The sequence below is a fragment of the Podarcis cretensis genome (genome assembly GCF_951804945.1).
Source record: "Podarcis cretensis genome assembly, chromosome: 14".
In the NCBI taxonomy this organism is placed as follows: Eukaryota; Metazoa; Chordata; class Lepidosauria; order Squamata; family Lacertidae; genus Podarcis; species Podarcis cretensis.
Window position 1 is genome coordinate 6,726,713 of NC_137183.1, and position 12,865 is coordinate 6,739,577.

Here is a 12,865-nt window from a genome sequence, read left to right on the forward strand (position 1 = left end):
TGTGGGTTCGAGCTCCATTGTGGTCAAAAGATTGCTGCATTGCAAGGTGTTGGACTAGATGACCTTTGGGGTCCCTTCCAATCCTACCATTCTATAAAATAATTACTTGTCAAAGACTATGCAGTAAGGAACCCTTATCCTGAGCTTTGCCTACTAAACTGACTGGCAGTGGCTTTCCAGGGTTTCAGGCAGGCATCTTTCCCCAGCCCTATCTGGAGAGCCCGGGGATTGAACCTGGGGCGTTCTGTGTGGAAAAGAGATGCTTTGCCACTTTGCTACAGTCTTTCCTCACTTCCGTAGTGAGGAAACAGGTGAGCTGGGATAAGAATCCCTGTTTTCTGTTACCATGTTAACAACAGGCACATTAGGAAGCTGCCACGACCCACACCAGAGTGCTGTACAGTGGTGCCTCGGGTTAGAACTTACCGTATTTTTCGCTCTATAAGGCGCACCTACTTTCTTTGGGGGGGGGGAATTCAAGGGAAAAAAAATATGCGGCTCTTGGGGGCTTTTGCGGGAGGTGGGGTAAATGAGAGAGCCTTGCTCTGTCCCTTCCCCCACCTCCCGCAAAATCCAGGAATAGCCGTGTGAAGCCTCTCCAGGGCAGCGGGATGAAGGCTCCCCGCTGCCCTGTGGAGGCTTCGCGGGCTACCCCAGAGCTGCTCGACCCAAAGAGCAGGTCGGGGAGCAGCGGAAAGGCTGCGCGAAGCCTGTCTGCTGCTCCCTGCACTTGTGGGGCTGGCGGTGGGGAAAGCTGAGCTTCCCTCACCGCCAGTCCCAGGGAGCAGCGGGAAGGCTTGTTGGGGCTGGAGAGGGAAGCCCGGTCTGCCCCCCCCCCAAGGGACCACACATTCGCTCCATAAGACGCACAGACATTTCCCCTTAGACTTTAAGAGGAAAAAAGTGCGTCTTATGGAGCGAAAAATACGGTAATTAATTCTGGAGGTTCGTTCTTAACCTGAAACTGTTCTTAACCTGAAGCACAACTTTAGCTAATGGGGTCTCCAACTGCCACCGCACTGCCGGAGCACGATTTCTGCTCTCATCCTGAAGCAAAGTTCTTAACCCAAGGTACTATTTCTGGGTTAGCGGAGTCTGTAACCTGAAGCGTCTGTAACCTGAGGTACCACTGTACTAGTAAAGTTTGACATGCAGGAGCTACGGTAATCACGACAGCTCCCATAGTTAGGCCCCCAAAAGGGAACCAAAACCAGCAGGAAGTTGTGCTGCTCATCTAGAACCCCCAAAGAGCAGCAGTTTATTAGGGCCAGCTGCAATGACCGGTAACATGACCTGGCACAAGGTGCAGTAGTGGTGAGCATGCTGAACTTGGCTGGGGAAACCTGGGCTCACTTGACAGAGTGATGTTGGGCCAGTCATTGCCTGAGCCTAGTCTTCTCCAAGGGGGAGAATAATGAGATAGCCTACTCTAACTCTTAGGTCAAGGGAGGAAGGGTAGGAAACAAATGTAAACAGCATTAGAGCACCATGTGGTTCACAGATTGCCATTTCACATGCTAATGAGACAATTTTTAAACTATTTCACAACATTTTGGTTAGTCCTAATAAAGGTATTGCCCAGCTATGGATTTTGGACCAACACAGCTTTGTTCTTACGGACCAGCATGTTTGCTTTTGTTTTCAGAAATACATTTTGAATGTTAATGATGACATTTATATGACACTTTTCCTGTGCTCAAAATAATGTTATGTTGGTACCTAATGCCTGGGAAAAGTGATGGCTGTGTTTGGCAATATAAAGTCCTGGAAGATATCCATGTGGCAGGTCCTAGTGACCTAAAGGCAGGCAGAAGATTTTCCAAGGAATAAAGATAGTCACTCTATACTGTGAGCAGCTAGATCTATAGCTGAGCTAGAAAGTGTTCTGACTACAGAGGCAGCAGAGCCAAACCAAAGTCAGCAGCTTTATATATATTTTATTTATTTGACACTTTTGCCATACGAGAGAGGAAACAATATGGAAAATAGTACAGTCAACAAGTGGACAACATCAGCATTACTTCTGCCAAATACAATCTAGTTAAATTATTTTATTTTTTATTTGGATTAATAGCCTGCCCATCAGTTCAAGCTCTCAGGGCAGGTTCAACAAAACCATTTAAATAACAATTAAAGGTTAAACCCCAATTCAAGATTTCAGCAACACTACTTACTGCTACCATTACACTTATACGTCACCTTTTCTCCATGGAGCTCAGGGTGTTGTCGATGGTTCTTCCCCTCTGCATTTTACCCTCATGACAACCCAGTGAGTAGCTGAGAGACGGGTTAAGCCCAAGGCTAGCCAGTGAGCTTCATGGCTGAGAAGGGGCCTGAAACAAAAATAAACCAAAGTAGAATCAAATAAACTAAACTACGTACGTCAAAATAGACTTCCTGCCATTTCCTGATGTACTTTACATTTACAATATTGATTGTACTTATACTTATTACCTTACTCTTAATATATTTTCTAATACTTTCTCATAACATATCGTAGCATTTTCCCTTATTTATTAATGTCTGATTTACACACGGGTCATTCAAACACTGCCATAGATGTTATGTCATTATTGTATTTTTGTAGGTAGTTCTGATACATACCCCATTTTTTAGTGAATGGTTTTTTTGTATTTCCCCTTAATCCAATTGTTAGTTCAGCCATTTCTGCATAGTCTAGTGACTTATTCTGCCATTCCCTTACTGTTGGTACTTTCCCCCCTTTCCAATTTGATGCAATTAGTAGCCGGGCAGCGGCTGTCGCATATAAAAAGATTTCTCTTATATTTTTCAGGATATCACTGCCTAGAATTCCAAGCAGAAATGGTTTATTTTTGTTTAGTTAGAAAGTACAAGAAAAAAGTACGTATAAGTACAAGTTTAAATAAATATTTAACGGTATAATTATTTAAGGTTATCATCATCACCTTTTCTGTGTACATGTATTTAAGATTGTATATGATATCCATGGATACCAATTAATAATAATAAAAAGGGGGAGGGGAGAAGGGGCTTGAAACACTGGTCTTCAAGGTCCTCACCCAACATCCTATATATTACACCACACAGGTTTGACACTGCAAAGGGAGAAGGCAGCAAGCTTTTACGTCACTCATCCACCCCAAAGGCATAGGCAAACAGGTGCCTCTTGAGCTGGTGATGGAAAACACAAAAGGATGCATCTCAAAGGGGAAGAAGTTCCATAACCTGGGGGCCACCACAGAGAAGGCACTCTCATAATAAAGGATGGGGAGTGGGAAAGTTTATGGAAGAAAAAACTACAGTGCCCAGCATGGCCAACAGTCATGAGATGTTGGGAGTTGTAACCCAACAATATCTGGAGAGCACTTGGCTCCCACCCCTGCCGTACTGGCTAAACTGATATTGAAATAATATATGTTGGTAATGGAGATATAAGCGGCAAAATTAACTCATTCAGAGATTCACCACCCCCTTTTGGAATTGCATTGCTCTGCCCCAGGCAGACTGCTAAACTACCGGTGCAGTTAATGCTCATACATTCCTAGGGCTGCTTCTGAAGTTATGCCTTCTGATCACAGAGGGCAGGGGTGAGGGCTGTGCCAAAGGGAAATGGGTTGTAGCCAGCCTTGCAGGACTAAAGAGTGAGACAAAGTTGGTGATCGTTCAGTATATTTTACTAACTCAACCAAATTGGTTTCATAGATTTTGCAGCTGTCAGTATGGAGTTGCTTTCTTGTGCAGGCATAAAAACAATAGTAGGCTGGGTTTCTCTCCTTGTCTGAGAGTGTGCACTTATCAAATGCACTTTTTAGTTCTCCTGGCTTGAGTTCAGAGCAGCTCTCTTCTCTGGTTGCCAAAGACAGAGGGAGGGGAACCCAAATTTAGCTTGGCCCTCGTTATCGGTGGGGTGGCTAAATTTATCCTTAGACTGGCTGCTCTGTCGAGCCAATTTCTCCTTGTCTAACCTGCTCTAAACTGTAGTGTGAGAAACTATATGCACACTAACCCCCCCCACCCCAATTCTTACTCAAGCAATGCAATACAAAATTGTTTGGGCTGAATAAGTTTTCAGTTCATAGATCTGATATTGTCAGAGGCTCCAATGCTTAGTATATATTTTAACGTGACTCCCTTCCGCTTTGTAATTGTGCTTTCCAGTGCAAATTAAAAGGTATGTAAAGGAATTTATTTGTATTTATTTATTTAAATAATTACTACCTGCTCTTCATTGTTCACACAAGACCAGAGCAAGGGAAAACACTGAAATACAATAAAGCGATTATTTCATTTAAATACAATTTAGTATAAAACCAAGCAGCATAATGACGGGATAACTACATCAGTCAACTGAGGGGCACTACTTTAACCAAATGCTTGGGTGAATAGCCATGTATTTACCTCCATTAGCATTGGTGCTGCTTGCATCTGAGAGGAGAGGGGGGCACTGTAGAATCAGGGTGCTGTCACTGCTGAGAGAGCCATTGCATTATATCTCAGAGAACTGTGGCACCATGAAGACACCCCCCCCATGACCTCAAAGTCAGGGCAGGTATATAAGGGAGCAGGTGGTCTTTCAGGTATCTAGGTTCCAAGCCATGTAGGGCTTCTGCGGTCAAAGCTAGCACTTTAAATCTGGCTCGATAATGTATTGGCAGCCAGTACTGAGCTGTCAACACATGTGTTATATATTAAAGGTGAGCTGTCCCTACAGGCAGCGTCTGAATCTAAGGCAACTCCACATAGAGTGAATTGCAATAATCCAGCGATGAACTTACCAATGCATGAACCAGAGAAGCCAGACCACCCACAAAGGCCTTGGCCTGTTTGTATGTCTGGTTCATCATTCAAGGACTCAGGGTCTGGCAGCAGGTCAGGGCTAGGCATGGCAGAGGCTTTTTGCCATGTGCCCATCATCTGAGGAAGGTGCAGAGGGTGGCAACACAAGAATGGACCTTTTCAGGGCTGGCTTCCCAGTTATGGAATGTTTCTTAGAGAGTGCTGCCCGGCACCATTTTGAATAAATGTGACCATTATTTACAACATTAACAACAACTGTAATTGTTGTAACCCGCCCTGGGGCCTTAGGGTAGAGTAGTAACAGCAACAACAGCTTTTAGACACCAAAGACATTCCTGTTCTTTACTGAGGGATCCTCAAATCTGAATTTTAGTAGGGTGGGAAAGGATTTGCACTTTTTTGTTATTGCCCAATGAACACCTTTAGTCAATTGATGTTCTGTTACTTTTTTGGTATATTTTAAATTGTACATCATACCTGCTTTTATAATTGTATGTCATTTTAAGACACTGTTGTAGTAAGTAATGAATAAATGCAATTAATAATAATACTGTTTCCTAGAACTGAGCTCTGCTTTGACCTTGAATAAGTGTCAGCTGAGGAATTGGCTCTTCTGGATAGAAGGGACCTGCAAATAATTAGAAACACCAATTCCGCCCTCCGCCCCCCGCCCCATTTGTATCCAGACCATTTTAGAGCGAGTTATTAGACCAAACTCTCACCAGTTTCTTAAGAAATGCCTTTATTAGGCTGTGTTTCCAAACGTTGCCCACTGCAGTCTTGGATGGTTGCTACAAATATATCCCATACCAAAATAGAATTTGAATTTGTGGTCAGCCTCAGGTAGAAGACATCACTCATTATCTGTTAGCCTGCTCCTTATATAAAGATCCGATTGCTTTCTGAAACCTTTGCTCATACAAGCAAGCAGATACACCCTGGCAGAAATGGTCCAGTTTATTTCGAGTGACAATAATGGCTCTGCAAACCAATAATGGTTTATTTTGAGTGATAGCGTGGCTCTCTATGCACTGGCTGCAAGAAAAAAAATCACTATAAATTGTTGTGGTGATTTGGAGGTTTAATTTGAAATCAAGCTGGATTTGAGTTTGTTAGTGTCTCTGATAACCCCTCTCTTACAGCATGGATGTTGGCTCATATTATGGATCTGTATTGTTTTATTGGTACGGTTTGTCATGGTCTTTAGCTAGAACAATAAACTTATATGGAATTGAAAATCAATAATAATAGAGCCAGGGCAAAATAAAAAAATTAAAAGACAATTTAAAAATAACATCAAATACATTAAGAAGTTTCATACAGTGGTACCTCTGGTTACAAACTTATAGAATCATAGAATCATAGAGTTGGAAGAGACCACAAGGGCCATCGAGTCCAACCCCCTGCCAAGCAGGAAACACCATCAGAGCACTCCTGACATATGGTTGTCAAGCCTCTGCTTAAAGACCTCCAAAGAAGGAGACTCCACCACACTCCTTGGCAGCAAATTCCACTGCCGAACAGCTCTTACTGTCAGGAAGTTCTTCCTAATGTTTAGGTGGAATCTTCTTTCTTGTAGTTTGGATCCATTGCTCCGTGTCCGCTTCTCTGGAGCAGCAGAAAACAACCTTTCTCCCTCCTCTATGTGACATCCTTTTACATATTTGAACATGGCTATCATATCACCCCTTAACCTCCTCTTCTCCAGGCTAAACATGCCCAGCTCCCTTAGCCGTTCCTCATAAGGCATCGTTTCCAGGCCTTTGACCATTTGGTTGCCCTCCTCTGGACACGTTCCAGTTTGTCAGTGTCCTTCTTGAACTGTGGTGCCCAGAACTGGACACAGTACTCCAGGTGAGAGTACAGTGGCACTATTACTTCCCTTGATCTAGATGCTATACTCCTATTGATACAGCCCAGAATTGCATTGGCTTTTTTAGCTGCCGCGTCACACTGTTGGCTCATGTCAAGTTTGTGGTCAACCAAGACTCCTAGATCCTTTTCACATGTACTGCTCTCAAGCCAGGTGTCACCCATCTTGTATTTGTGCCTCTCATTTTTTTTGCCCAAGTGCGATACTTTACATTTCTCCCTGTTAAAATTCATCTTGTTTGTTTTGGCCCAGTTCTCTAATCTGTCAAGGTCGTTTTGAAGTGTGATCCTGTCCTCTGGGGTGTTAGCCACCCCTCCCAGTTTGGTGTCATCTGCAAATTTGATCAGGATGCCCTTGAGTCCATCATCCAAGTCGTTGATAAAGATGTTGAATAAGATCGGGCCCAAGACAGAACCCCGTGGCACCCCACTAGTCACTCTTCTCGAGGATGAAGAGGAACCATTGATGAGCACCCTTTGGGTTCGGTCAGTCAGCCAGTTACAAATCCACTGAGTGGTAGCATAGTCAAGACCGCATTTTACCAGCTTCTTTACAAGAATATCATGGGGCACCTTGTCAAATGCCTTGCTGAAATCAAGGTAGGCTACATCCACTGCGTTCCCTTCATCTACCAGGCTTGTAATTCTGTCAAAAAACGAGATCAGGTTAGTCTGACATGACTTATTTTTCAGAAATCCATGCCGACTATTGGTGATCACAGCATTCCTTTCTAGGTGCTCACAGACTGTTTGCTTAATGATCTGCTCCAGAATCTTCCCTGGTATTGATGTCAGACTGACTGGGCGGTAATTATTTGGGTCCTCTCTTTTCCCTTTTTTGAAAATAGGGACAACATTTGCCCTCCTCCAGTCTGCCGGGACTTCGCTGTTCTCCAGGAATTCTCAAAGATGACTGCCAGTGGTTCTGAGATCACATCTGCCAGTTCTTTTAATACTCTTGAATGCAGTTCATCTGGCCCTGGAGACTTGAATACATCTAAACTAGCCAAGTATTCTTGTACTATCTCCTTAGTTATTCTGGGCTGTGTTTCCTTAATTCGTTCTGGAGGTCCGTTTTTAACCTGAAACCGTTCTTAACCTGAGATACCACTTTAGTTAATGGGGCCTCCCTCTGCCGCCGGTGCGTGATTTCTGTTCTCATCCTGAGGTAAAGTTGTGAACCTGAGGTACTACTTCCGGGTTAATGGAGTCTGCAACCCAAAGTGTTTGTAACCTGAGGTGTTTGTAACCCGAGGTACCACTGTATTTTGGTAAGGTAAATCCCCCACCCCTCTCTAAATTTCACTGTCACCAGCAGTTAATGGGAAGCTGCCAACTGAGTAATGCCTAGCAATCTGTAGTGTAGCACACAGGACACAACGGACCAAGCCCTGGGACTTCCCCTGCAAAAGGAGCAATGACATCACCTGCCAGAGTCGTGCCAGGCCAACTGGCACATTTTCCTTGCTCTGGCAAGTGACTGAGGTGGTAATAAGGATTTCGAGTTTGCTTCTGAGTCCCAACAGCTGCTTTTCAGGCCTTATCCTTGGAGGCTGAAGGTTGCAATGATGAACTCCTGTACTTCAACACTCACCATAACACTATTGCTGAAAGCTAGCTGGAGTCTGCATTGGCAATTATCATAGCTATTTATAGGATTTTGTATTCTATAGTGATAATATAACTAATAATAATAATAACAATAATAATTTATTATTTGTACTCCGCCCATCTGGCTCGGTTTCCCCAGCCACTCTGGGCAGCTTCCAACAGAACACTAAAATACAATAACCTATTAAACATTAAAAGCTTCCCTAAACAGGGCTGCGTTCAGATGTCTTCTAAAAGTTTGGTAGTTGTTTTTCTCTTTGACATCTGGTAGGAGGGCGTTCCACAGGGCGGGTGCTACTACCAAGAAGGCCCTCTGCCTGGTTCCCTGTAACTTGGCTTCTGGCAGCGAGGGAACCGCCAGAAGGCCCTCGGTGCTGGACCTCAGTCTCCGGGCAGAATGATGGAGGTGGAGATGCTCCTTCAGGTATACTGGATCGGGGCCATTTAGGGCTTTAAAGGTCAGCACCAACACTTTAAATTGTGCTCAGAAACGAACTGGGAGCCAGTGTAGGTCTTTCAAGACCAGTGTTATATAGTGATGTTTCCTCTTTGGCTTCCTGAATCCGTGCCATGGTGGGGAGCTCCCGTTGCTCTGACCCAGCTTCTTCCAACCTTGCAGTTCGAAAGCACACCAGCACAAGTAGATAAATAGGTACCGCTGTGACAGGAAGGTAAACGCCATTTCCGTGCGCTCTGATTTCTGTCACAGTGTTCTGTTGCACCAGAAGCAGTTTAGTCATGCTGGCCACATGACCCAGAAAGCTGTCTGTGGACAAAAGTGTGTGTGTGTGTGTGTGCGCGCACACACACACACACACACACACACAGGTCACAGGGTGGTTTACAATACTAAAATACAGAAATACATAACATAGTAATAAACCAAAACAACCCCCCTAGTTTAAAAGGCCATAAATTGCTTAATTACCCAAAGGCCTGGGAGAAGAGGAATGTTTTGCCTGGCGCCTAAATATATGTAGTGAAGGCACCAGACAAGCCTCCCTGGGGAGAGCATTTCACAAGTGGGAAGCCACTGCGGAAAAGGCCTGTTCTCATGTTGCCAGCCTCTGGACTTCTCATAAAGGTGGCACACAAACAAGGGCCTCAGATGATGATTGCAGGGTCTGGTCAGTTCATATGGGGAGAGGTGCTGTTTTTGGAAAAATAATTAAAAATGGAGAAGGAAAGAGAATGGTGATGACTTTTGCAAGTATGTATTGTATAAAATGATTGAATTATTAAAAAATGTTATTATTTGGCATATATTGGTGCATAACACCATTGAATTATTTTTTAATATATTTATTTGGGGGCATTTATAGCCTTCCTAAGAACTGAAGTTTGCGAGGTGGCTTAGAATACATTTTAAAATGCAATAAAGTAGATAGGATTTTATTATGCAAGGGGCAAAGTTGTATACAACACTCCCCCCAAGTCTCCCGGAGGGTGTTGAGAGCAAGGAGTGCCTAAACTGCAGCTGGCAGTATTCAGCTGACCAAGGTAGGCCAGAAGAAAGGGCTGCTAGGATTTATTCAAGACATAACCAGCCCAGGGGCTTTGGCCTGCCAGTCACCACAAGGCCCAATGTGGTACATGCCCTTCTTCCCAGGTGCCAAGGGGAGGCAGTGGTCGTAGGTGGGACAACACAACCACACGGCTACAGGAGAAGTCAAGTGGCAAGGATGCTTCCAAGGGGAGGGGCTATGCCCTGCCTGGGTATAAATGGCGTTAAGTGGGAGCCACCCAGTGCCCTTCAAAAGCCGCTGGACTCATCAGCCCCAGCAGATGTGGCCATTAATTTGAGAGGGTGGGAGTTCTGGTCCAACAACATCTGGAGGGTACCATATCAGCCACCCCTTATGGTCATGAAAGAGAAAAAGCTTTTCAGAATGTCAGTGCCCTTTCCCCAAGTCCCAAAGGAGCTGAGGAAGAACCATTTACCCCAGGAAAGAGAAGCCAGATGTCCTGCATGAAACCTGTGCTCTTCTCCTCCAACTTTGTGGCTGGGAAAGGTGTGTTCCTGAGACAGAAACCCAGTGCTAAGATGGCTTCTACCTCTCCCCCATTAAAAGAAGGAAGCCAGCCACCATTTATGCTCTCCTAAACTCATTTGGAACCAGGGACGCAGGTGGCGCTGTGGGTTAAAGCCTCAGCGCCTAGGACTTGCCGATCGAAAGGTCGGCGGTTCGAATCCCTGCGGCGGGGTGCGCTCCCGCTGCTCGGTCCCAGCGCCTGCCAACCTAGCAGTTCGAAAGCACCTCCGGGTGCAAGTAGATAAATAGGGACCGCTTACCAGCGGGAAGGTAAACGGCATTTCCGTGTGCGGCTCTGGCTCGCCAGAGCAGCGATGTCACGCTGGCCACGTGACCCGGAAGTGTCTCCGGACAGCGCTGGCCCCTGGCCTCTTGAGTGAGATGGGCGCACAACCCCAGAGTCTGTCAAGACTGGCCCCTACGGGCAGGGGTACCTTTACCTTTTAAACTCATTTGGAAGTGGGGAAAGGCCTCAGGCACAAGCCAAGGGCCAAGATGGCTTTGTCTTCTCCACTCATGACTGAAGAACAAGCCAGTCTCAGTTCAAAGTGGCAGTCAGGTTCCTTTTCCCTTCCCCTGAGGAGAAGGCAGTTGGCCGTCCCGATTTCCCCCTGCCTCACTTCAGAAGGGGTCCATGAGGTGTCTTCTGTTTCCTGCCGTTTTACTCAGCACTGGCACCAGCACTGTGGTTCTTCTTTTCCCCTTCAGCATCTCACAGGGTGATGCTTTGGAGAAAGATGGCCACTCTGCCTCCCCTTTCCTCTTTATGAGAGACAGGGTCAGAGGGTGGCAGGAGCCAAACAGCAGGCCTGAGGCCTGGCTTTGGGCAGGGGGCTGCTCCTCGGTAGCCTTTAGCCTGCCACCTTCTCCCTTCCCCATCTGAGGCACAAGCAGGAGTGGAGCTGCTCAGGCGCTGAAGCAAATGCCAGACACTAAGAGTGTTAGGGTCATAACTTCCAGAGGACTGATGTGCTGACTTCTTCCCCTCCTTGAATTGGCTCTTTATTAGAGCTTTAGCCTTCAAACACCTTCCCAGAAAGCATTGCTCTTCCCGAAAACTGGCCTTTCTCTCTGGAATCTGTTAGGGAGCAGGTTGGAAATGGGGATCCCAGAATTTTAGACCAACTACGGGGCAAATACTGCCCAGTGCAAGAGAAGTTTTCTGCACACTTCTCTCCTCCGGCCTGCTATTATAGGAGAGCCCACCAAGAGCAGGCCCAGAAGAAGCTGTCTTATCCCAAGTCACACCTTGGTTCATCCGCCTGTGTTTCGCTACTATGCTGACTTACAGCTCTCCATGGTTTCAGTGATATTTTAATCTTGCCCCCCTCCCATCCCAGTCAGACATTTTCATCACCAAGCTAGCTCTCCAAAAAGAGCCAGCTTAGTGCTAATGGTACTATTAGAACTCACAAGCTTCCCAAACTTGAACTTGGCTTCCAGCCTTTAGAAGGTGTTCCTTCTTCACATAAGGCACAATCAAGCATTGGGACTTGCTGCCACAAGTGAGCTGGTGACGGCTGTGGGCTAGATCAGTGCTGGTCCACAGACCAGTGCCAGTCCGTGAGCCATAGGCTGCTGGTTCACAGTGACTCCTCTGCAGGCCAGCTTGGGTGGGATGCTTTAGGGGCCAATTATGGTACCGGTTCCTGGTACAATGGATATTTTTTTTGCCAGTTCACATCAGATAGTTTGACATGGCTTCAAAAGGGCCTTTGACACATTCATGGAAGCCAAACATCACTTACAATTTGCTCTCAGCCAAGGTCTCTAACTGCAACCTCCATACTCAGAGACAGTATACCACAAATGGGGGTAAAAAAGATGTGTGACCTTCTTTGCTCAGGAATTCCTCACTGTCCTTCTGTTGTGGAGGAAAGATGGACACCACGGAGCCCTTTGGCCTCTGCCAGCAAGGCAAATCCTCAGGTGCCCAGTGGCTCTCCTGCTTCATAATTCATGTGATCTCAGGTGGTGCGATCCACTGCCGTCTACTCAGAAGCAGCGTGGAATCCGAGGCTGCAATTCCCGACCCACATTCTCGCATATGCTGAACGCCACGGGGCACGTGCAGGAGGAGCGCGACGCTGCTTCCAAGCCGCGTTCCCTCGCGCTCTGGAGTTCTGCAGGCAGAAGACGACGAGTAGAAGTCGAGGCACCTTACCTTGGCATCAAGTCCCGCTGCGTTCCGCCGGCCGGCTGCTCCTTGCCAAGAAGCGAGCCCTCAATGCGCGGGATTGAAGCCGCCTCCCTCGTGCCTTCCTCTTCGCCGGGGGCGGTTCCTCCGAAGCATGCCCAGGGATGCCAGCAGCCGGTCTCTCCTTCCGGGCAGCAGAGCAGGAGCAGCGACAGTGGCACCGGACCCTGGGAGGCAGCGAACACCTGCGGCGGCCGGGGCGCTTGCGGGGCGCCCATCTCTCCGGGCCGAGCACCAGAGGAGGCGGGCAGGCGGCTGCGCCTTTTCTCCTCCTCCTCCTGGGCCGAGCGCGCGCCCTACTTGGCTCGCTCCCTGCCTCTCCCGCGACAACAGGAGGGCGGTCGCGCCAACTGAGGCTGCGCGCACGGCAGGC

At 46.7% G+C, this 12,865-nt stretch overlaps 1 long non-coding RNA gene across 1 annotated transcript; it reads right to left on the minus strand.

Moving 5' to 3' along the window:
* Positions 1 to 1,920: 1,920 nt before the first annotated feature.
* Positions 1,921 to 12,707, minus strand: LOC307203032. Its single transcript, XR_013833086.1, has 3 exons — positions 12,460 to 12,707; positions 8,759 to 9,028; positions 1,921 to 4,242 (listed from the first exon to the last, which is right to left on the minus strand). It is a non-coding gene; the product is annotated as an uncharacterized lncRNA (long non-coding RNA).
* Positions 12,708 to 12,865: the final 158 nt, after the last annotated feature.